General features: G+C 35.3%; 1 protein-coding gene and 2 long non-coding RNA genes across 14 annotated transcripts in view; 2 read left to right on the top strand and 1 right to left on the bottom strand.

Moving 5' to 3' along the window:
- The window catches only part of LOC126869231 (nucleolysin TIAR-like), a 585,963-nt gene that overhangs the window by 208,134 nt on the left and 351,873 nt on the right, over positions 1-25,956 (bottom strand). Inside the window, exon 1 of one of the 9 annotated variants that reach the window (XR_007690854.1) lies at positions 954-2,690. The exons of the other annotated variants lie outside the window; for them this stretch is intronic. The gene's annotated coding sequence lies outside the window, so the exon portion shown is untranslated. Of the gene's footprint in view, positions 1-953; positions 2,691-25,956 lie in introns of those variants that run through there. 9 annotated transcript variants of the gene reach the window in all.
- LOC126869247 (uncharacterized) lies at positions 7,321-12,524 on the top strand. Of its 4 annotated transcripts, none has more exons than XR_007690858.1 (3): positions 7,321-7,657; positions 10,057-10,250; positions 10,591-12,524. It is a non-coding gene; the product is annotated as an uncharacterized LOC126869247 (long non-coding RNA). The 4 variants fall into 4 exon arrangements; XR_007690859.1 differs by having other exon boundaries at positions 7,321-7,661; XR_007690860.1 differs by having other exon boundaries at positions 7,322-7,657; positions 10,084-10,250.
- The window catches only part of LOC126869250 (uncharacterized), a 326,016-nt gene continuing 315,481 nt past the window's right edge, over positions 15,422-25,956 (top strand). The window contains exon 1 of the long non-coding RNA XR_007690866.1: positions 15,422-16,015. This is a non-coding gene — a long non-coding RNA (uncharacterized LOC126869250). The remainder of the gene's footprint in view (positions 16,016-25,956) is intronic.

Below are 25,956 nucleotides of genomic sequence, written 5' to 3'. Positions count from 1 at the left end.
AGGGGATTGGAAGAGAGTTAGCGTGGCTGATATTATCGCGTTTGCTCAGAATCGACGGTTAGCCGGTTTAACGTCAACGGTATCGTTAAAGGGAAGATGAGATTAATTTCTTCAGAAGGATGAAGGTAATTGGTATTACGAAGCTTTCTATCGAGATACGTTCGAGAAATTTTGGTCAAATATCTGCACTACACTGCGAAAAGCAGCGTATTGTTCTAACACGTTATTCTAACATTTACATACCAATTAATTACAGCCAAGTAGGTACATTAAGTTTCGTGTTATTTAGAGTAGTGCCTTTATATGAACAAAATTTGATACTATGAAAATGAAACGTACAGAACCTGATAACGACATTTTAGAACCACAAAATATTAATTTAAAAGGGAAGACCACAATCAGTAACCTTGTGTTACAATACTAAATTGGTCTATATCGATATTCCTTATTTTTTTATCTCGGACTATCGCTGTACTTATCACTATTTTGTATGTAGTAGTTCTTTTCTAAAGGAAACTACTACGTTACTGATATAAACTATGGTTATAGCGTTGAAAAGTATTACCACTCTAGTCATTACTATAACATGCTACTATCATTTACGAACACTAAGCGCATTTGAATATTGAATCTTTAATGTTATAGGTGTTGCCTCGAAACCCTATGGGTTCATCTTCCTACATCTTATATCCAACTTTTCTCTATCAAATACAAAATTGCTGCATAAACTTCAGACAAAGCGGTCATAACACGAAACGAAACCCGTTCTTTATCTCGGAATAACCTGCCTATCGTTTCCTTCCTACTGCTATTTCCTTCATAATTACGATACAATGGTAAAATTCTGACGGCTGAAACGTAGCTAGCGACTGGGTTGGTTTTCGACGTAACACACTCTCGTTGGCGGAGCAGCTGCCATGGAAAATAGAAAACAGAAAGCGAAGAAAACTTACGGGGGTTCTGGACGTGCATAGGAGACGGAGGGTTGGTTCGCGTGACGACAACCGGAGGAGGCATCTTGGCGTGCAACGCGGCCAGGCACGAGTTCGCCACGTCGTAGATGAGATAGGCGCTGTAGTATCGGCCCGCACTGCCCATTTTCAATTTATTCTTACCCGGTACCACCGCCATTTTCGCGTCCAACGTAGCGCAACACAAACACACACATACACCTGTACACACGGGGGATCGGCGCCGGTTTGCTTAGTTCAGCGATTACTACTTTTCTCGCTCGACGATGATCGACGCTGATTATCCAGTTTGACCTCCGGCCAGATTAGAACACCGGTCAGCCATCGCGATCCAAACTTTAGGTGTATATTCAGCAATATAACCGGCTCATCGCTTCCCCATGTTCAGTTAACGCTCGAGAAACGTGCATAACGCTGTTTACCGTTCGGCTCACCGTTCAGAACGCTCTTCCAACGTCGTCATACAACGAATGTGGAATATCAAGCGCGAGATTCTCGGAATAATCGCCTGTTTGTAATGTTACGATTATTGAAATCGTGAATGGCTTTTGTTGCTTGAAAATCGATTCGAATTACTATCTAGCACGGTAATGTACTCCTTGATACTCTGTTATCGTATCTCATGGCTTTATAAGCTTCTCTTATTCGATTTTCAAGTTTTCCTTTGTATTCGTGTATCGTTGCCTGATTCAACTAAATATTCCAAGAATAATAATTGGTAATTTTGAACTGAATACGAGATAAGATATTAATAATAATCATGTTCATTCTTTATACTTGTTAATATTTATTCGATATATGTTTTTTAACGGAAATTATTCATTGTAAAATATCATTACGGAGGTATGGTCATAAATTTCACGATAATAAATTTTACGAATAATTTTCAATAATATTTGATATTCTCTGGAAAAAGCGACGAAGATATAAAGATAATGGATGCTATTAAACCATCTTCGATAACACCGATAATACCCTGCATTTTGTCTTTCACAGCAACGCCGATATTCCTTACAGTTCGATTGAGATTGGTATACAATTCATTCAGAGAATAGAAGCACTCGTTAATCGAAACTTTCGCGACAGAGAGACATAAAAATCGAAAGCACTGTAAAACGATGCATTTCCATCATCAGTCGTAACTTTCAACACTTTCGCGAAGAACTTTCAGCGATAAATAACTTAAAGAAGGCTTGTTAAGCGATCACGATCGTTTTGTAAGTAGTTTCCGGTATAGACGCATCCTTTCTCCAATAACCATTTCATCCATCTCAAACGAATTCATCAAAGAACCATGAAATTTAGAACGAAAAAGAACGAAATCACTGCGCACACAATTATCGCCTATAACACGCGTCATGCATGTATTTTCCACGTTGTAACTAATTGAACATCGTAGAGTATCGCATACGATTCGGGCGACTTGTTAGCCGATCAATTTCCAAGCAGCCAGATCGTCTGGTGCCCGTAGATTGGCTCGAAAATCGCGCGTAACCTCGTTTCTGGCACGTACATTAGATGTTCGATCCTCGATCGACACAGAACGGACGCAGACGAGGCGCCACGCCGTTGCTCTGCAACAACAACGAAAATCACTCGACTCGATTATCCCCGGGGATCGAACTGGTATGACGCCTGTGTTTCACGTTGACGAGACGCTGGCACTGATTTCGATAGTGCTTCTCGGACACGGATCCACGATATACGACGACGACCGGCCAGATCGGTGGGCTGGGCAGCCGAACGGAAACGGTGCGGTTCCACGGACCGGAAGCCTGGACCGGAAGCGTCACGAGTCAACGGGCGCCTCACTGATTGCATGCCGCAAACTCGGATAGATAAAAACGATCGCTGACCGCTTACGTGGTCTCCATTTGATTACGCCGTCGTTGCTTTACGCTTGGATAGCTTTAGGGTTTTCGTACTTTAAACGGTTTTCGTAGTTTGAGGAAATGAACTTAAAAGTCTCGAGAACGCACCGCGCTCTCCTTCTTCTTATATCGTAACGTTCTCGTACGATCGTGGCCGTACGCGAAAAGTTTTTATGAAATTGTCATGCTTCTATTTCTTTTTGTGAGCTTCTTTTATAGCTTACAGGTCATGCAAGAATTGTGTTTTTTTTTTTTAGTTTATCGGCGATAAGGCTGACAGCAGGTATTTTTAGCTTCTAGTTAGGTTTGCTAACTTCATTACAATATCTTGACGTTCTGAATATTACGTGAATGATATTAAGCGCATCGTAATAAATTTAGTAGTCATACTCGAGTCAGTGTGTTACGTTTGAATACAATTATCTTTTAAGATATTGAAAAGAAATAAATGCACTATGTAAATGTTTACTTCTTTTTGAGAGAAAGTACTTGAGAGAAAGTAGTAGCTTTATTTGGTCGAACAGAATTGATATTGAAGTTCTTCCGAACGAATTTTAAGAAATGAATCAAAGTTAATATATGTTTCTTATGTGAAATTAATATATTTGTCATTATCGTTTGTTCAATTCAAAATTTATGTGACTTATTACGAAGAAAGTATTATAATTTGAATGACTTGTATCTTGACTATGACGGGAAGTGAACATTTCTCAGCAATGAATGTTTCAGAACGATGTAATTCAAAATTACCAGGAGAAATACGTTCTCCGGTGCAAAACGAATTCCGCAGTAATTTTTACTTGTATGCCATCAGTCTTGATCGCGTTTTCAGTAATTGGCAGTTTCATGTCCGCTAGCATTTCACACTGTTTCTCTCTATACGCCCTATTTCCGACGCGTTCCATATCCTTCTCTATATTATTGATCATTACCGGCAGAAATCATCATGCTGAGAAACAATGAACGTCACATGGTCATGCTCCAACTATTGACGCGTATAATTATCGCCGGAATCGATTACATGCCATTTTGAGCCGTGAATGGTGTGAACCATGAAAGGACTACGATACAGTATGTATCAAATTGAATGCGTCATCAAAAATGCAACAAGTAAGATGACATTTTTGCGTACATATTGTTAAACTGCAGCACTCTTCAGGACTAATTTGTGCATTGATAGTTTATTGAAAAATATGTTATCATAGATAGTTTGTCCTTTTTTATAATTGTGACAAAACTGAACTATACAACAATTATTAAAATATCCTTTCATTTACATATTTATCGTTATGTCAATATGACCAGTAACTATTGATAACTATGAAATATATTTGTTAAAATCTTTAACATTTTTAATAGAATTACATTGTGTTTGAAGACTGTAAGGAAAAACATGATTGCAAATTTTAATCAATGATCAATACCACATTTGATTGATTAAATATTTATGTTTGAATTCTAATCGCCATCTAAAAAGTATCAATTATTAAAATATTAAATATATCCGTGATTCTTTAGGAAATTTCATAAATTTATTATCTATTTATATCTTTGAATCTAACGACTTATCCGTATTCCAACTTTCTTAGGCATCAAGTGATACATAAATAAAGAAATCGACAAAAATAAACCTCTCATGTTTTTCTTACACACTTTTTATAATCTAGCGCATATTTTTACTGTCTGTATAAATGAACAATAACGTGTATAGATACTTCTACTTTTTCTAAACATTTGTATAGATAAAATGAATTTCTTATGAATCTTTCTTTATCCGAATCCACAATTTTTTATAATACTGAATATTTAATTCTTTCGTGTACTTTATGTTCTTAGTTATTTCATACTCTGTATTTCATATTCTGTGAATTCATTTCCACTAGTATTTTATTATAAACATACACATTTTTATTGCACTCGTCGTCCATCATTCCTTTTAAAGAATTCAAATTCCCGATGTTGTTCATTCTCGTATTAATACGTCGCAATACATTTGAATAGCGAACACATACGTTTTTCAACCAGGGAATTTGTGATACACGAATACAAAGATTCTATTAAAAAGTTCGATCCATCGGTTCCGAAAGAGCGGTAAACGTAGCGTAAGAGAGCGGGGCGAAAGAAATTCACGAAGAAAACTACAATGCTTTTCACGTCAAATTGCAACGACATAAAAACCAACCGACAAACGAAGATTAATATTCCGGCACGGAACGCTAACAGAAATGGGAAAGGCACCGCGTATTTTACATCTACAGCAAATAAAATCGACCTATAACTGCGGACTGGTCAATTTGTATCCTGTACAGTGTAATTACGATAGATATTCTAGTGATTTGTTGACTGGAACGTAGGTCTGTCTATTAATCGCGAGAGCGTGTTTGCTTTCGAAACCTCGTTGCTGCGCAATGATTTCTTGTCGATTGCCCTATAGCACGGTAATTAACCCATTAACACAGCGTTATTATACGCGAACATTTCACAAATTTTCCAAAGTGACGAGCGCATAAGTTTGCAAAAATATACAGATATCGACAACGAAACGTTAAACTGCACTAGCACAGACTGTGTTACAATAACGTATTCACGTTACTTAGTTACGCGTAATCTATACAACGTTGAGACACGTTGCGAAAGTTAACAAACTCAAATAGACAGAAAACTCACTGAAATTATACGATCAACGCACTCGACGCGAAAAACATATTGTTGCACGATTTTCACCAATTCTATAATTATTTTTGGAACATAATTGGCAAAGAGTCTTAAAATAATTAATTATCGACACCAATAAAGGGGTACACGTGCAGTATTGGTTCGTTAAGGAGAGACGCGGCAGGGCGTGTAATATTATCACTGAAATCAATCGATTACCTATCAACACGAACCGTGAAGACTACACCATGTTAGATGAGAAGGTATAGTACACGCGACGTGAAAACGAACACAACGACGCAAAAATTGTCCGAATATCGTAGGCATTGCTAAAGCGGCTGGAGTTCTACTGAAAAGCATTCGACCACCTAGCTTAAGAAAGAAGCACATACAAACACATTCTCGTGTCATTATAAAGCATGCAACAGTGGTCGGTAATGTGCGCCGTGTATACAAAGGCGTACACCGACAAACGTCAAACTGGATGAAACACCTATACGCCAGCGCTTCCCAATGTGCTTCGTTAAATAAATATTCATTATTAAACGTTTCTCTAAATTGCAAAACGATTCTACTTGTTTAATGTAAAAATAGCTTTTATTATGTGATGTACTTTTGCATTTGAAACTGTTTTTAAAAATTAAGAAAATTATTAATTAATCCTGTTAAGTTTTTGAAGGAATATTCGATTGCTGTTCTTCTGCTGTTAAATAATTTCTTGAGTCTGAAGAGAGTATAATCGTAAAATAAGCAAAGTAAACAATAAAAATAAATTTGGTATTAAAAATAATCATATGTCGGAAATTCTAGTAGTACATTAAATAATATCTTATGGAGTAACAATTCTTGTAGATATTTTTGTTTATAATCAAACCTAAAGCTCATAAAGTATTATATTGCTTTCTGAGATCAATGCTGCCACAAAAAAGAAAAAGATCAATTCTGTTTTTAATACATAAATAAATTCCACCGCTGCGGATCTTTCATCCTATACAATGGCATATTTCTACCTCTATTAGTTTCACTTCAGGGAGCAGGTGGAATGAAGATGCAAGACAATTAAATTACGACAACGAAATTATTTATACTCTGATAATAGTATCGATTACAAATGACGATGTCTCATAAATGTGGAGGCATTGATTGCACGTATATGACATGGCGAATCGATAGATCTGGGATGCAAAAAAGCTTACCCGTCTTAACCTTGCTACGGTATCCAAATTTTTGTGTTCCAATTTCGTTATCGTTTCAACAAACAAAAACACTTTTAATGTTTTAAGAATGACTGGCGTAAAATTGAAACGGGTAACTTTTTAACGATATAGGAACACGATAAAAAGAAAAAAAAGAAACAAGATAAAAAATGCAAATGTTTTAACCGTGTGTCTAACAAATTTCAATTTTTTTAATATTATCAACGAGTAAAAGGGACATATAGATTAATGAAGAAATCATGCAATTTAATTATATTCCGTGAAAAATAAGGCGGATACGTTTAACTAGTAACGTACACAAATATTATCCAAAAACTTCCACTATCCATTAAAAAAATTACCCAGGCAAATTCGATCATAGATGATAAAATTGGATGGAATAAAACGACATCGGCTACAATATTTCGACTGTCTATTGCTCGAAAACTGAAAGAGCGAAGGCTCGAGGAGCGTACGACGAGTAAATTAGTTTGGGAAACGCTGTCACAGAAGCGAGCATCGTCATATCGTATCACTGGGTGATTCGCACACCGAGAAGCCGGCTGGCTCGGTTACGTCGCGAACGGGCCAACGACAATGGACGCGCGACAGGAAGGCGGCCGTATCAAATGCTTAACAGTCGACACAATGCCACGTACACAGGCGTGCAGCTGCGCTCGCGAACGTGAGCCCAAGCCAGACCAGCGTGCGGCACACGTTGTCATTTCCGTCGTGAAACATTTGACCACGTTATAACGCTAATATCGCGCGTCACCGTGTCAAGGGTGAGAGTTGAATATTTAATTCGCGGTATTGTCGGAGCCCTCGGTGCCGCTCGATTGCTTCTTTCTTTCCGTCTCCTCTGCGCACTCGGTTCCGACTAATTAATCGTGAGATTTCTTTTGCTGCTGCTTGCGTCACGAGCAACGATTCCGATAATGGATGGCGGACGTTCATATATTACGTAGGTATATACATCAACGTTCAAAACTTTTGAATCACTTATTTAATGAGAATGGAACTTGGATTTATGAATTGGATAATAGAAAAAGTAGCGAAATGCAGCTTTTTATATAATAGATATATTTTAAATTAGAAAACATGCCAGAGAGACTTAAAAGGTTAAGTTATTACTTTATGTGACGCACGTATTTGTGGTTCTTCGGGTTTCGATCGTTTTTTAATACTCCGTTCCGTTGTGTTTTAAACTAACGCGTTCACGAAACGTCACGTTGAAACAAAGCGCAAACGTACTATTAAAGACGCGACCGAAACCCGAAGATCAACCACAAAACAAAACTAAAGCAACATGAAAAACTAAAATTATTAGTTCGTGTTTATTGAAAGTAATTTGAGGTGCGTATGCAAATACGTTTTAGACACGAAATTTGATATTCGTCTCTGAATATTCTGTTATAAAAATTCCTTTGCCATGTTTAAAATGATATATTGGAATAGTTAAGCTAGTGGAAATCTCTCATCAAATATATATTTTACAACATTTTAATCCCCTGTTGTAATATTACTCCTTTGCTCTGTAAATACACGTAACGCGGATAATTAATCTTACTAGTCCATTTTGAGTTGCATTTCTCATGTGGGATTCATGAATTCGTTAGAACTGAGGTCGTACCCTCCCATCATCATACAGGAATGTCTCATGTAATGTATATGCGTTCTAAAATACAGTCAAATACACGTTTAAGATAATAATATATTTACTGAATACTTAATTTAGTAAAATTTTAATATTTTAAGCACTCGAACTATCCTTGAATAATAAATTTGGTGGGATACATTTGTTAGTTATTTCATTTAATTATTTCATATAACACATTTATCTCTCAGCCGTGACATTCTAAAGTGTTAAAACTTTCTTACAAAACCTTTTACTATTAACATTTATTTTTAATGGTATCAAAATAAGACATCGTACATCACAATAAATCATAAATCATAAATGATATATCTCAACAATTTAGTAGATTTTAAGAAAATATAATTTTCCAGTGGAACATGATAAAGAGGGAAGGGAAGTGTTATAATATTTGATGTTGTAGTGCATCACTTTTGCATTTAAATTATATGTTTTTGAATCTGTTTATAGTTTATATGATTCATGAATAACTAGTCAAATCCATAGATACACCATCGAAGCGATCTGGATATGTATTAATGCAAAATGACAGATAATCAGGTACAGTGTACGGAATATGCATCGATCGTTATTGTCATCAAGTCATTGGCTGTATCATAACACTAATGTTCCAAACAGACTGTAGATTGCGGATGAATACTTAATTTGTGCCGTTATTAGATTTCAATCAAACAAGAGTTTATTTTTTCCTCAACAAATATTGAAAATAGTTAATTACGTATACGCATAGGTATATATTGTTCACTATTCTTTCTGTTTGGTTTCGAACGTTCTGTTAACTTTGAAAGAACACCATATACGAAAAATATTACCGGAACAGTCTGATGAATAGCAATTTAACGGTTTGTTTATAAATAAATAACGCTCTAATGTGATTCATGAAAATTAACAGTTCGGTTATAATAAACACTGCCTTTCCGATTAAATATCTATTTTTTAAGCTTCCATTAACTAGATAGTTAACTTAAATTTTTTCGATTATTCGATCATTCGATTGCCAATTTCGATGATGTTTCTACTATACTGTACTGATTTAGTTAAACTGGTAATAATTCTAAAAGAAATAAAATATAAGTTGACAAAAATATGTAGAATACATGGGTTGGAGATTTTTGAGAAAAGTTAAAAAGGTCAAAGTTTCAATATTTGCTGCAGGCGTAAGGCAATGGCCTGTATAGATCTTGTAAATTTGTCACAATAGTTACGTAATGGGAGTCAATGAATATTTTTGAATTGGCAACTCGCTTAAAAACCTAGTTACTTTTTACATTCTGTAAAATTGTTGGTAAAAATTTCATTTTCTTTTTACTAACAAATTTATGACTATCATACAAAGGTATTTATCGATACAACTTCCAGCTTGTGACCTGGAAAATATTAGTTCAATTATGTAAAAAGACGCACATGACGTGTTACTCTTATAGGAAAATGAATACAGAGTTACGCGTACCATGAAAATAAACTAATTTCATAAGACAAACATAAATGGCTGGTAATATTTCATAAGCCGAAGAGTTGACAGGATCTTCTGGCCCTTTGAATTTGATCAGAACATAAATCTCAAGGTATTGGTTGACCGAAGAAGCACCGCTCGAAATCTGTTCGATAAGGAGCAAAAAGGAAACGAATGGATGGATAAAATAACGAATTATGCAAATGAATTCGAATTCCATTAAGAAAGTTAAATCTATTCTTCAAACTTTTAGATGTACTCTTCATAAACTTTTTCGAAGGGTCTTGCTGCGAACACGTTGAATGGTAACCATGGAAAATTGGGTAAACCCGGCCGCCGGAATATTGCACGTTGTCATCAAAGGATTAATTGAAAATGGAGATGACATTGTCGCCGCTTGAAAATTACTGGGAATGTGGATTATCGGAGCGCCAGGTATAAACGTATGTGAGTAAACGAACCAGCACGCCAGAAACATTGTTATACTATCGCGAAATACTCGACCGCGTTACAAGGTTGATTTTGCAAACATACCGCAACCGGACTTACATTCCGTACAAATGAGCGCCCGTGACTGGCAAATTAAATAATTTACCAGTGAATTTAAATTGGAATCGTACAGAGGAGAAATTTCTTTTTCGTCATTATTATTTTCTGTTCTTCTTACTTTCCTATGAAATTGGTAGAACAGAACTTTCTCGAATTTCACGTTCTTGGCTAGAAAATTCACGTTGGATATAATTATCGAGTAGATTGTAGAGTATAAAAACTGATTCTGTGATTTCAGCTCTATTTATAATGTCACTTCGAATTGGGATATCTGAATTGACGGCATTATGATTGCAACAAGCCCAAAGGATAATCGCAAGTAATACGATAATTACCGAGGAAGCGCATTTTTAACACTGATTAATTAAGACGAAAACTTCAGTTTAGTACACGCATTTCATTCTTATTATTTGCAATACCGTTTTACATTTACAATGGTAAATGAACAGCAGTAAAGTAACTATGTCAGAATAAACCACTGTATGGATAAATGAAAGGTGCAAGCTCTCGATTAGACGTAAGAGGTTTAAAACTGAACTAAAACTATGAATTCAACGGCTGCTCCCTTAAAGTACTTACGTGGTTGGAGCTATATTAGCTTATTGTTAGTAATAATACTAATTTTATTATACATGAATGCATTGATACGCAAAATGTAATTTCGCGTTTACAAGAGCTTACCATGTACTGTATGTATATATGCGAAATAATTGAAGGATTCGAGATTAATTTACAATACCGGAGATTGTATATTTAGTACAATGATGTAGTAATTATAATGGCTACTAATAATATATAGATGCGTTATAGATAATTTCGAATTATTAGTTGTTACATATGATACAATTAGCGATTATAGACTGTTATGTAAAGTATAAACTATGTAAGTTTCGTGTAATGATTTGTGTAAATGTCCTTTCATTGCTAATTGTTTAGTATCGTTTATAATATGAATACGTCTGGAAATTATGTAAAAATTTACCGTACTTTGGATGTAAAGTGAAATTGTTATGAGAGATTTTTGCATGTCACGAAATATTTCTTTATTTCTAAAAAGATATAATATATAATGCGTAGAAAATGAAATGCATATGTCAATAGAATTAGTGTTTAAGAAATTACAAACTTCCTAGTATTATTTACATGTATGAACATGCACATGAAATTCGAAATTTTTGAAAATTTGCAATCCATATTTCAAGTAATTTAAATTCAAAATAAAATTGTTATTAAAACAAACCATTTTATATATAAAATGCTAATATTATATTAATAATATTATATATCAATATCTAATGCTATATATATAATATTATTAACAATAGTGTTATGAAATATATAATATTAATAATAGTACTATGAAATATTCTCCTTTCTTCCTAAAGAAATGTAATACGCATGTATACAACTATTTTAATTAGATGGAATTAATAAGCTGACAACACTACAACATTAAACAATAAATTTTTTCGAAATGGAAATATATTTTTCTTATACTGTATCAAATTATTGTAAAAATTCTAATAAAGAAATTATGGCGTTGCCATTGCGCGCGGGAAGTTAACTATCAGAATATGTAATTTTCAATAACAAAATATTTTGTGCGGTCATCAGAGGATTAATTGAAAATGGAAATGTCACCAGCACTGTACTGCAATTGCGAGTTCGTAGGTGGACACAGCAGTAGGTGTGAATGCATGAAAGAGCAAACGACAGTAATAGGTATTGTATTGCAAAACAACTGGCAGCAGTGCACTTTCGAAGAGTGTCGTATGCGTTCGTTAATTAGTTTATTCGGTCTATTATTATTTGAAAACTCCATGTTGAGTATGTCGCGTTATTGTGTACAAGCGAACGCAAATAATCACCATTCCTTCTTCATAAATGAGCATAAACTGCACTGCAATTACGTAGATTATTTTATCATAACAGAAAGAATGAGAGTAATAAGTATACAATATCGCTCAAAAGTATCTGAACATTCGTTGATTCTTGGCAAAATATATTTTAAGGACAAAATTACAAACAAATTAAATTGCTCCGATTTTATTCCTTATAATTATCATAGCTATGCGTAATAGCACGTTATGATCCGATTAAGCCAATATGTAATAATAAAATTGGGTTTGTAATTGGGAAACCTCATAGAAGTATTTTATTACTTGTTTTAGATCCTCTAATTTTTGACAGATTTTTGTTTGAAAATGTAATACCATTGCTTAGTGTTAATTGTGATTTCAATAAGATACAATTGGTTATTAAAGTGTATAATGTGTTAATAACGCATGTGTAATTAATTATATGCATTTAGTGCGCCTGATTTCCACTTAAGCTAGACTGGATTTCAAACGCATGACAGTGCAGCGTGTATCAGTGAATATTACTTTTTAAACATACTATTCATGACATCGAAAAGTATTTCAGATAAATATCGAGTAATATTGAGAAGGACGTAATCAAATGTCATTGATTCTTTATTCGAGACGAATGCGTTAGTTATCGTGTAGTTATATCTCTTAAAACATTATTGTCAGTGATACATTCAAGCCCTTCTAACTCATCTTTTATACTTCTTCCTATCTTTCTATCTCTAAGAAACGACAGTCCCGTATACACCTAATAAATCTAATAAAGTTGAAGGTAACAACGAAATAATAAGCATCTGTACATCGAATGTACATCGGAGGTAACTAACCGAAGCGCGTAATCCTCCGTGTCAGAATATTCCACATCGTTGTTAAAGGATTAATTGAAAATGGAGATGGTATCAACGCTGGTTTGAAATTGCCAGAATGTAAATGAATACAATAGACAGGCATAAACGCGTGTGCGCACGCGACAGACATTGTTAGTCCGTAGTGAGACACTCGACCACGTTACGCCACTAATTTCAAAGCGCATCGCCAACCAGTTGATGACGTAATACATGAACACGACGTAGACGTAGTATCGAAACACATGTTTATCGCGTAACGAACCTTTTGATGCGTGAACAACGACTACGGGAAAAATGGAAACGAGAGTCGCGTGATTCACTGGCCGCAGGAAAATAAGGGATGAAAGTTATGGATGAACAGCGAGGCGCGAGGTAATCGACATGGAACCGCTCATTTTTTCCCTCACTGGAGCAAAAAGTCTGGAAAAAGTTATTTCCGTCGAATCGAGGAAACGTTCGTTCGAAAATCTATTTAGCCTATATCACCTTAGACGGAATATCGATATTCATTATTGTAAATTGCGATATAATTGACAAGGATGTTCATGATGCTCTTTAGTAACTTTTTTTTACAAGACAGGAAATGTATATTGATAAAATTATTGTAAATTATAAAATTTCTCGCGATTTGTTCGTTATAATAGAATAATTCGTTGTGTATATTCGTTATAATTGGAAACTAATTGTGATTGAAAAATGAAACTCCTTTGATAGCATTTTCCGAATGGTGAACATTTCACCTACATATAAATAACTCTTACGCTTTTTTTATGTTTTAATAAAAACTTGATGTCTTTTTGTATCATTTATATAAGTGATTATAGATGCTATATTGTAGATAAAAAAATACACCATTATTTTAAAAATTAGTTCTAACAAAACTAATATTTTTCGATATTTTCAGTCGAAAGTCGAAGAAAAATATAAAATGAAACTACGATTGCAAGGCTTTGACTTTATTTCTTACGATAGGCACTAACCAACTATTTAAACTGTGCGACTCGTTTACATGGGCCATAGAGAAGCCCGACTATAAAGCAATCTTTAATATCGGCTATCCAGAGTCGCTATCAGTTCAGTATCTCTGAACTTTCAGAATCGCTTCCGTTATAGTGCACTTAATTGCCATACGATTGTTGGAAAGACTATGAAACTACAGATTAAGAGCGTTGGTACGTTCATTTATTTTCAGACACATGGAAGGCAAGTATGACGTAATTGTCGAATTTCGTTATACTATTGTTTGATATATTACTATTCTTCCAAATGTTCTTACAATAAAGTAAGGAAATCAAAAGAGTGAGAATTCATAAATAGTCACGATTTCCTAATGTATCTATTTCCTTATTATTGCATACTGAGATAAAACATATTTCATCCCATTTAATATAGTAACTATTGATACTATATTAAATGAATAATTTCTAATATTCCATTTCTTTACACTTACTGATTATCTTGAAGTTCTATAAAATAGAAATTTAATAAGATATATTACAATAATATCACTTGTTTATAATACTTTTTATACTAGATTAAGAAATAACAGTGTCTTTTAAAAGTTTAGACGGATACTAAATGTAGTACACATCAATATTGTCAAATTTGATATTATTTGATATAATAAGAAAAATAATCCATGCTAATATTACAAAGAGAGAAGATCTGTATTTAGGCTTGTATGTGTATGTGTCTGAGGTAATCTCAGAATCAGAATTAATTAACAAGATACTACATGCTTATGGTTAACACATACATCATTCATACTTCCCTTCCATTTTTGTTTCATATTACTCTTCCCTTCCCCTCGCTCGATCGTTTAATATTTAACTGACTAATTTAATGATTTACCTAGTTGCTAAATGATTGCTGCATGCTGGCCTTGAAATTTCAATTGTTCACTGAAATCTGTATTTCTGTTGCACTTGATTGATGGGACGAATAGCACATAACGGAAAGAGACGAATCGGTTGCCAATGAAACGCGTGCGCGCACGATCACACTTCCTAAAAACATACCAAATATATTATCGTACAAAGATAAATTCCCTGTAACGTGATCCCGGGGAAATTATGTCTTACGTCGTTCGAAAACTTGGCAGAAAAATTGGCAAACAAACTTTCTCACTCACTCATCGAGACGAATTTGTACGTTGACAAACGCGACGATCGATCATTCTAATCGATATCGATTGGCAATTGGAATAGAACATATTCGAAGTAGAACGAATTACCGACTCGTAAATGCATCTTTTCAATTCTCTTTTTCCGATCGAATACGCGTAAAACATACTCGATGCTCGTTCATTAATAGAGATACCGTAAAAAAATAGTTTGTTTGCTGTAGTATCATAACTCTACGGCGTAAATATTCGAAAATCGAAACGCGAAATCGATACAGTGTGTAGGAGAGAGAGAGAGATACGTTCGACTTGAATATCGCCATTCATCAGACAAGTTAACATACATTAATTACGAATATACTTACTCGTTGGCCGAAATAATCTCTTCTGTTGCGTTTCCCCAACGAATTTTATAATCACTTCACATTGATTTATACTCCTCTGTAAACACTATGTGATCGCTTTGAAGTAATTCGATTAAAACTGTAGTAAACATATACATTGCATAGTAAACGTTCGTCGCGACACGCCATCTGCGTATGCCCACGTATAACTGTCGCCATTACGAAATGTGTCTCGGCTCGATATGTTTACATTTTGTGCGGCTTCGAATTGCGTTTTAGTTTTGGTATCTGTAAGTTTACATTTTGTTCGGCTCGATCGCGTTCGCGAGGAAAACATTTCGTGTATTAGTACGCAGCGAATTGCAGTCAGGGTCGGTCACAAAGTGTAAAGTGTAAAATTTCGGTTACGAAGTGTTCTATGGTGCCGGTTCTAACTTGCGATGGAATTTAGGAGAATGCAGTGGAGACGACCGGAATTACGGTAAGTCCTTCGCTTCAATTATTGTCATAATATCGTGGATGGACGGTGAAACCGCCTATAACGCTAGGGATATGTCTTATGTTACGAGAAACAGCGTTATATGAGTCACATATATTATACGTACATATGTATATGGTACGAATCTGCGTTATGTGGAAACACGTCATATGGGGCCTTACTGTACAATATGGCGGAAAACGAATGTTCTCGAAAAACATACTGCGCCTATTTTGCTAACGTGTTTTGATTTCGACGCAATAAGATATACGATTACAATGAAAGGAACGTATCGATATAAGCACCCAAAGCTGTGCAGGATAAGCCTAACACAATTTATAAAAATCATTTGTACTTCCAAAATTATTTACCACTATATCCAAATACGCGTAAAAAACTTATATGAATTAAAACAATCAATTAACAATCTATACTACAGAATAACATTTTTTACCGTTTGAGATGTGAATATTAAATTCCTTTAAAAGAACTAATTTTTTCTTTTCCAAGTTCGATATTTTAAAACTTTCATTTTTAATTTTAAGAAGCATATTAGAATTCGTATTAATCTTTCTGGTCCAGTGGTACTTAAGGATCTTAAAATAGGTACATGCAACAAAGTGGCTAAAAGGCAATCACGTATTAACATACCCACGTATTAACTTCAAACACGATTATTCCAGCCCAATGAGTCCAACCATCCTTTACAGTTTACCGCATAGCAGAATATTCTAAGTATGTATCTACATATGTACGTATACACGTTGCATATAGATGTATCCTTAATATTTACTGATCTGCTTGTACACCTTGGTCTATATTTTTTGTATCTTTACTTTCTTTATTAATATTTGGCGAATCATACCTCTTATCGCTGTAGAATGTCGCACGCGTTCTACAATCCTTGATAAGTATAAATAACATTCTATTTGAAGAAAAAGATGCAAGCAAAGGTCGATTTAAGTAAATATTTGAGTGCAATTGAAATAGAATTTCTACTTTATCAAAGTTGAGATTCTGTACTCGTTTAACAGCGAGCTTAAAATTGTATTTAAAGAGTGGGTTTTCTTTCAAAATTAAATTTTTCTTTGCACTTTCCTTCTACTTCTCTACTCAGAAATGACTTTACTTCGGTGTGTAAGTCCTATTAGGAAGTGATCTTAAATCGATTTCGTAACATATTTTCAACAATCTTACACTTGTATATTTTATACAATTATACGTTTCTGGAATGGAAGGATTTCTGTTTGAGAATTTTATGCTTCGTGATACGAGTTTAAGCCAATTGAAAAATCTGCTTCGGAAATTAATCACGAGGCACGAAATCGTTATTTCAATCGTATGAAATCGTAGCAGGTCTTTTCCAAGTTTTCTCAAGAATGCACACCGGTGCAGACGTATTATCAGGCGAGCTTTCCGAGTTCGGATGTATTCTTCATTGTTCGTGTTACAATCCTCACGAGCACGGTGTCTCGCGTGTATTTCCTCGAGAAACTACATCCCCAGACTTTCGCGCGTATACGTATCCGCTACTCAGCACCTACGCGAATACACTCAACAGGTTCGCGCGTCCACCCACACAACTTCCCGCCACGGTACATCCAACACGACTCGTTTTGTTTTCCTAGCACTGACTGCGTTTTCTAAAGGTAAGCAAAACAATTAAATCAGTAACGAAGAACTTGTCGCGCGCGGAGTCACAAGAGAGTAGCCCTTCACGGGGAAGCTTATTGTGGCTTCCACTTCAGATAAGTGCTGTACGCTTGTGTATAGCTACGTTCAGCTCCGCGAAGCAATGAATCTCTTCCGCATCGGTGATTGCGCATTCGCGAAAAATTGCTCTGTAATGCGATTCCAGGGAAAATAAATTCACTGAAATAGAAAGATGCGTATTACGTAAGCTGTAAGCAATCGTTAAACGATCGAAGATTCAAATAAGCCTGTATTCAAAGTACGCCACTTAACACTTAAATGCACTTTAGATTAGGCTTTTCATACGTCGTTAAGATTCAGTGTATTGTTTAATTAAATTTAATTGGTAACGAAATAGATATCTGAATTACTGTAATCCAGTATACGGTAACACTGTATAGTAGTATACAAAAGTATTAGAATGTTTACAACAAAAAAGTTTATCTCTGTATCATGTCTGCGTTATGTAAAATTATCTTGAAATTTCATTAATTACTGCATTACAAAATGAGACGCGATTGTCGTGATTATATTGATCAAATTTGTAATCAATTTGAAAATGTACCTAGAAGCTACAAGATATTTACTGCAAATATGTATATTTAGTAAAAATTAGTATATAACGCGAATAGTCACCTTAGGCATATGTATATTACCCAAGTATTGAAAATAGTCGTTATTAAATATTGAAACATTTACATTAACATAATGGGTAAGTGATTATTGAAATACTTTTGCTAAATTACCAAGTTGCTAAATTTACCAATGTAACCACGATAGTCGATAGAGAAGGGTAACATTCCTCAAAATATATAATTGTTACACAACAGAAAAAAATTGGATAACATATCACAATGTATTGAAAAATCCCTGTATGGTATATGAACGAATATTTATTTATGAGATATTAAAAAGAATATACGAAATAAACACGTCAGGTACCGAGTTCGAATTCTTGGTTGTGGAATTATAGACGTGCGATTGGTCTCAAGTACAGTTCTTTGTGCAAGTTAGGCGGAGGGCACGGAAGTGGTATTACACTCCATTCGCGATTTCAAAATTTTGATCAATGATGATAACGACGAGAACGCGGAGTTCTCGAATCGAGTCAGCGGGGACGATAAAAAGCATCGGTTACAGATTGCGAAGAGCCACGAGAATGGAATAGCTTGGGTGAAGGAGAGACTGGCGAGGGGTTAAAGGTGAAGGGAGGAAGAGATGGAAGAAGAGTGAGTTCGTATTAAGGGTAATGGGCATTATCTCCATCGATCCCGGCTCACTATCCTACCACCCGACTCCCACCTCGCCCATCACCCACTATTCCGGAGCTGCTGGATAGCTGGTTGGTTCGTTCGAGTTGGTCAGAGCAAAAACGCATGGGAATTCATCCGTCTATGGTGAACGGTGGATCATAAAATGCGGGTAACTCGACCAAGAGATATCGGTGAGCGCATGCGTAAATACCGGAACTCTGGTTTTTCTCTTGAAAAAATAATTACCCATTGAAATCAGTGGATTTGTTAATACGCCGCTCGTTTTCGCGTGACGGTAATTGAAAGAACGTGCAGCGTTTTTCTCTCTCTTTTGTTCCTCTTTTTTTTTTTTTTTTTTAAATTCGATCGAACCTCCTATTGCTATCCTTAACTCGTAACCAATTAAATCGCAGTTTACGATAATTTCGCAAAACCGCTGTCGAACGATTAAATCGTGGCTAGTTTATGAAACTTTCGGTACATAACGTTATCTGTCATCCGTGATACGGCCAGCATATTATACTTCAATCTCTATTGTTTTCGCTAATATTTATCGGAACGCGATAAATCCATATCTACAGATGGGGAAGAGGATATTTGTCTGGCTCGAGGCAAATCATACGCGCGAAGCCTGGAAATCGATTTGTCACCAGCGAACGGATGAAAGTTTTAAACGAAAACGTCACTTACAACGCCTCGATCCTCGCTAGACTTTTCTATTTCTCTGTTAAAAGTAAATTCTTATTTTCGCGGTGCGCGTTGACCTTCGACTTGCATCGTTACGACAACAATCCGACACGTTCTCCATCACCGTCTCGAATCATTAATCCATAATGTGCAATTTGGTATACCAGCAATCGAGTATATCTCGATCGAGTAACGAAGGAACACGTTACACTTGCTGAATACGTCTTTTAACGTTGTCGTACCACACCAATCTGTACTGATTGTACCTGCAATTGGCTTTCGCCGCAGTCGCCAGTTAATCAGTATAAATTAGGGCGTGGCGTTCGCTGAAACTTCAAAATGAACGTCTCGTAATAGGGACCAGGCGATACCCGAACCAGAGTTCGGTTTTTACGAGGGTTTTACCACTTTTCCATTACTGGCCGGTCGCCTGTGCGCGAACCGTCAAGTGGAAAGAGGGTGACGGTGACTAATTGTCGCAAAGGCGATCATGATATGTCCCTCCTCGTAAATCTGATTGGCTTCGCTTACTGACCTCGCTCGCAATCTCCCCGGTACGATCTGCTCCTTGTCGCACGTATACGTCGCACTACGCCCAATTCGGGACGGCATTTTTAGATTTCCCGAAATCGACCGCGGTCTTTTTCAGCGATCCAGAGATATAAACGGTGGCCTGACGAAGGCGCCGCCTTTAACCGGATAGAAACGGGCTGGACGAGATTCTTATCGGCCGCCACTCTAGCAGGAAGCACCCTTCGCGAAATATATGAATCGACGGGGATGAAATGATGCGTTTGGGTTACGGTGACCGATTCAACTGCCACGAAATAACCGCCTTCAAATTATCAGTTAGCTGTCGTTGAATGATTTTTTAACTGCATAGCCAGGGAGCGCGGCACACGCCTTTTTATCGTGCAACGTTCACTTCGTACACGCTCGTTACACTGAAATGCCGAGGTTCGATTTTTGCCTCGCGCAATTTCCAATTACTTGCACGTTACTTGTGCTTGAGAAAGCACGCTGATCGTTGTCGATTCTGTTCATTCCGCTCATGTTACTCGATCTTACACTGCCTTGTTTCATAGAATTGGGAAAGAGTAAAGAATATCGACTGTTACGTGTCTACCGTGCACTATGTTGCGTGCCGATGATTAAAGAACGTAGAAACTTGGAAGCTTTTAATTTCGTATAATTCGTATTAAACTACACACGAGATACGTCGGTGGAAAAGTGATGGAAAATTTATTACGTTTCATGCACATAAGTGTGTTCACTTTTTAAGTAACTTATTTATCGGTTTAAAGAAAGTTGGAAACATTTTCCGTTCTCAATACACGCTTTAGCGTATATATATTCACAGCCTTACTTAAAAATTGATATCATTCGAAAACTTGGATAGTTTCCAGTTATTCATAAATTATTAATATAATATAATATATTTTATTAATTAAATTGTATCACTAAAAAGAATATTGCTTCTGGAATAGGTTCAAATGCCATTTCTGTAGCTTGTAAATTTGAAGAATTTAAAAAAATCTTTCTCATAGCGTAACTCGAAGAATTTATTTCCCATTTGTACCACCTTGTAACATCTCGAACATTCGGATGTATAAATTTCGTATTACTTGATTTTTGCTCATAAACTTACGTACTAATTGATTTTTACCTTATTACATTTCGTATCTAGAGAAAAATATGCGTTACGATTGAAGTTTGAATCCAAGTAAAAATAATTGCGATAGAATAGCTAACCTGAGAAAACCTCTTGAGTCAAATTTTGTATCTAATCCCTATTAATCTTTCGTTTATCCTCAAGTCGTTAAATAGCAACAATTAAATATTTAACATAAAATTTCAAGTTAGATACTAAAGTAAAAAATTAAAAATGTTTGGAATAAGTACATGAAGAATAGTAATAAATAAATGATTGGTCATGGTAGAAAAGAATCTTAATCGAAAAGAGGAAGCAAACAAGTGGTGACAGAAGTTCTCACAGTAGGAATTATCTTTCACGGCGACATCCCACAGCTTCGCGGAAACCAGAAGATATCTGGATAGGAACGCGACGCGCCACCGGCATTCCTTGTTTCAATTCCTCTGCCTTCTCTATTTCCCTTTCCATCTCTTCTCCTTAACTACACTCTCTTTGCCTGAGCAGGCCTTTTCCGATAAGTAGATCCCTATCGAAATTATCTAGAACATCCAGTTACATTATTACTGCGTTTGGGATATGGGAACCTGATCTAATAACCAAGTTCCTTGAAATTCGCTCTTGTGAACAGAAGCACAGTAATCCTTTGTAACTACAGATTCAAGTACATCGTTTAAGATGCTACTTCTAGAGAGGCGGGAAGGTTGAGAATCCGGAGGAATCGCATTTATATTATTACATTTCCAAAAAATATGTGTACTAAGAATTTGAACTATCAAAATTATAAGATGTTTGAAAACAGTAAAGCAATAAATAGTAATATGTTACGTTAGATAGAAATTTATATTGTATAAAAAACATTAATAGAAGATATTGATGCCTAAGTTATACTTTGTTAATACAAATACGTATGAGAAGCTGATTTCGTAGGTTTATTTATTTTTCTCTTATTAATTCTTAAGAAAAGGTTTTAGAATTGTCTGTCTAGATAAAAATGTCCCGTCAGATATCGTTTCATTTTCTTTCATTTTATCGTTACGTAGGGGATGTTATCATTATATAAGGACTTACATTCTTTTGTATTAATTTAGAGAAATTATGATTTATGGTCCTGTCAACCTTTTTCCCTTCTGATATTATTAAAAATGCTGGTTGATTATTTGGTAAATTTATCTTCCGCGTATGACAGGTTGGTAGGATAGAAAAGATTTTCTTAGATTTTATTAGTAGTTAAAAAAATAAATTTTGACTAATCATTGTTACAAAATCTACCAATGACTGAAGATTCTGTATTTCTTACAAAGTATTTCTTAAGTAGACAAAATCTGGCGAATTTTACGTCAACATTGTTTTGTTACTTCTATTATACAGGTTCAGCTAGACTCAGTTAATATTAATCAAATGTTATATAATTAATAATCAAATAAAGAATTTGTTAAAGTAATCTCATCTAATTTTATTATTAAAGATGCTTCTAACATTAAAAATATTTATTATACTAGCTTATATTTATTCTATTTCTTCCACTCTTATTTCACTTCTATGTAAATACATAATTCACATTTGAATTTCAAGTTCGATAAAGGAGCTTCGCTTCGTCAAAATAGAGAGCAACGACGACTGCTCGGATTTAGGTATCGCCCCTTTAAAACATAGGAGTTAAAAATGGTGAGGGTACAACGTTAGGGGAAGTTCTTTGATAGAGCCGTAACGAAAAAGTATGCGGATAAACGGGGTGGACGGGTGAGATTGTTGTAGTAACAGGAGAAGGGTGAAGCGTAATGTTTCGCGCGGCAGGACCCGCATGACGTAGCATTAAGATAGTATCCTTCCCTGGGAGAGTAATAAATACGCAAACAAACTTTCCTCGTTAACCTATCGGGGATTCGACAGATCATGGTCGCAGGTTATGTCGGAAACGTGAATCAGATAAAAATCATTCATTTCGCTTAAACGTGAAAAAAGATCTCTCTTCGTATTTACAACGTGATATAGAAAATTGAGGAGCGTTTTCATTTTTAGATTCAACGCTATTACATCGATGAAACGATTTAAAAACCTGGTTGCTATTAATTTCATTGATAACAGCTCTACATTCTCAATGCAACAGACTCGTACATTGAACGACGGTTTCCATACACGTACTTCTCACAGCTATTCGAAATGTTTAAAATTACATGTTGCGGTGCGATTAATGATTAATGTTTCAATGCGCTTAAATGCCACTTCGTCGGAACAACTCTTGTTCTATTTATCGGTAATAATTATTATAATTCAAATCTGTTATATATATTTAATGTTATTGCGATGAGATTTTCAAACCCGTTGCTTGTATTTGCATAACTAATTGTAACGTAGAATTATTGAATACGTATTTATATAATCACAATTATATTTCATCGCATTTTTTATTTTAAAAGCTAATGGTTTTTGTTCATAATATACGCTATGAATTCATTATGTCATTTGTTCTAGTCTGTTTCATTATTTCGTATTCTCATCACAGATAGTAGAATTTAGAGCAAAGTGATAAATAATATAGTAAGTATTTGACATGTTTGTTCCCTAAAATTCACTAAGTGAAAGTTCTGCCATGTTTAGGGTTTGATGAAATAGTTTTCAAGGAATCTTCTCGGCTATTATAATTTCTTCTTTGTTTTATCGTATCAGTAAGCTGAAATAAAAAATATATCAGTAAATGTAATTTATAAGTTACATTTAATTTGAGGCACCTGTAAATTGTACAATTTTTTCATTTACGTCGTTAGTTCGCCTTTTCTCAATTGAAATGTTTTATTGAAATTCGAAAGAATTCATCTTAACCCACCATACAATTCGAAAGAAGAAAATGTTTTAGCTAGAAACGGTTTCTGGAGTTGCACGTTTGTATCTTAACAATGTGGTAGGCTTCATCGCGGTATCAGTAACAATGGTGCGTATGAATTCATTTGCGGTTTCTCGCATTACAGTGACGTTAATCGTGCGCACGCGCCTCAATGGAAAGTGGTATTTTGTATAATACCTATCTTCAAACGTAAAACTGTTCTATCTCATCCTCTTCCAGCCCCTTTTCTTCCTGCCGCCCTCTTCGCGTACTCTCCATCTATCTTCGTTCGTCGAGCGTAATTCAATTCTCGGAGCGGAGTGGAAGCATCAAAATATTAGCATATTGATCAGCCTACCTCTGGCTGCTCTCTTAAATCCACAAGCGTGAAACGCACTTAATGCGAGCAACCACTTTGGCTGTTGCTACAGCGAATGCAATATCCGTCGCCTGTTGCGATCATCCATATTGTACCTGATCTCTGGATACCGATACAACCTTTCCAAAGAAAATGTTACGTTAATAAGTCGCTACCCGATGCCCAAGAAATGATACAACTTTAACACGATAAAGAGCGTGGAAACTTGACAAAATATTCGCTGATAAAGCTGATGTTTAGTCCTGACTCGATTATAATTTTAAAATAAAACGATGTTATGGGAGAGATAAAGGAATTTTTTTTTTTAATAGATATTCAATTCCAAGAATGAAGTAAATAACTGTTAAAAGTTAAAAGAATGTTAAACATATAAAACATATGATAAACATGTAAGGATTTTAAAAAGATTTTATGAGCAAATCCTACTACTACAAACTTATTGTTTTTTTTTTTTTTAATAAAAGCCAATCTTCAACGAAATCTTCAAGGGAATTAAAAGAAATGTCATCGGAGCCAAGAATTATACGTTTTGTATAGAATTTTCATCGATTTTAGATAATACATTAGAAGCAAAAGCCTATTCTATTAGTACGTATCTTATTCAAAGAAGAAAAGGTGTATTGTTGGTGACAAAGACCAAAACGGCGACACGTGAACGTGCCTAATGACCGCAAATTTTAATGCGGGGGCAACGTGCTTCGAGAGAAGAACGGTGTCCACGCTTGTCTTTTCAAACGACCCTCTCTCGCCACGCGACGATCTGATTAAGGCGAATTTCACGCTACAAGTAATTTTCGAGCTCATAATAGAATTCGCTCTATGTATAAAACCCTTGAAAAGTCTGAAAATAATGTAGACGACCGAAGTTTCAGACGTTCGAAGGCTGGCGGGGAGATAAAATCGACGAAACAAAAGCGAATTAATCCGCCGGGTTTCAAGCGGCCGTGCAATATTAAACGCTTATTCCGATTACAACGCGATTTGACGCGATTACGAATCGAACGTTTTTGGGCCAGCACATCGATTAATAGAAACGCGGTTTAATGAACCTGACAAATAATTAATATTAATGTTTTCAATTAAATAGTAACGAATCTCATTATGCGCGTGAATCTTTCCGAATTCACAATAAAATTAACAGCAAACGAATCGCCGATGCTAATTTACATACATACCACATACGTGAATTAGCTATCGTGTACCACAATTGGTATACCATAATCTACACCAATGCTAATTAACATGATCGTGATCGAAATTAAAACCCTTAACCCGGCGAACTGCGTTTTGTGCAATTATTTCGCTATCAATCTTTTATTAGATCCCCTCTACTCGTACTTCTTGTATAATGTTTGTATCTATGTAACTAATTGCAATTTTTAACCTGTGTGGTTCCGCTTGCAAAATTGAATTAATATTATTAATGAACTTTTACAAGCTATAAGTCGCAATATTTAA

Source organism: Bombus huntii, chromosome 9 (genome assembly GCF_024542735.1).
Source record: "Bombus huntii isolate Logan2020A chromosome 9, iyBomHunt1.1, whole genome shotgun sequence".
NCBI lineage: Eukaryota > Metazoa > Arthropoda > Insecta > Hymenoptera > Apidae > Bombus > Bombus huntii.
Note: the sequence above shows the minus strand (reverse complement) of the source record. Positions and strands in the feature narration are given on the sequence as shown.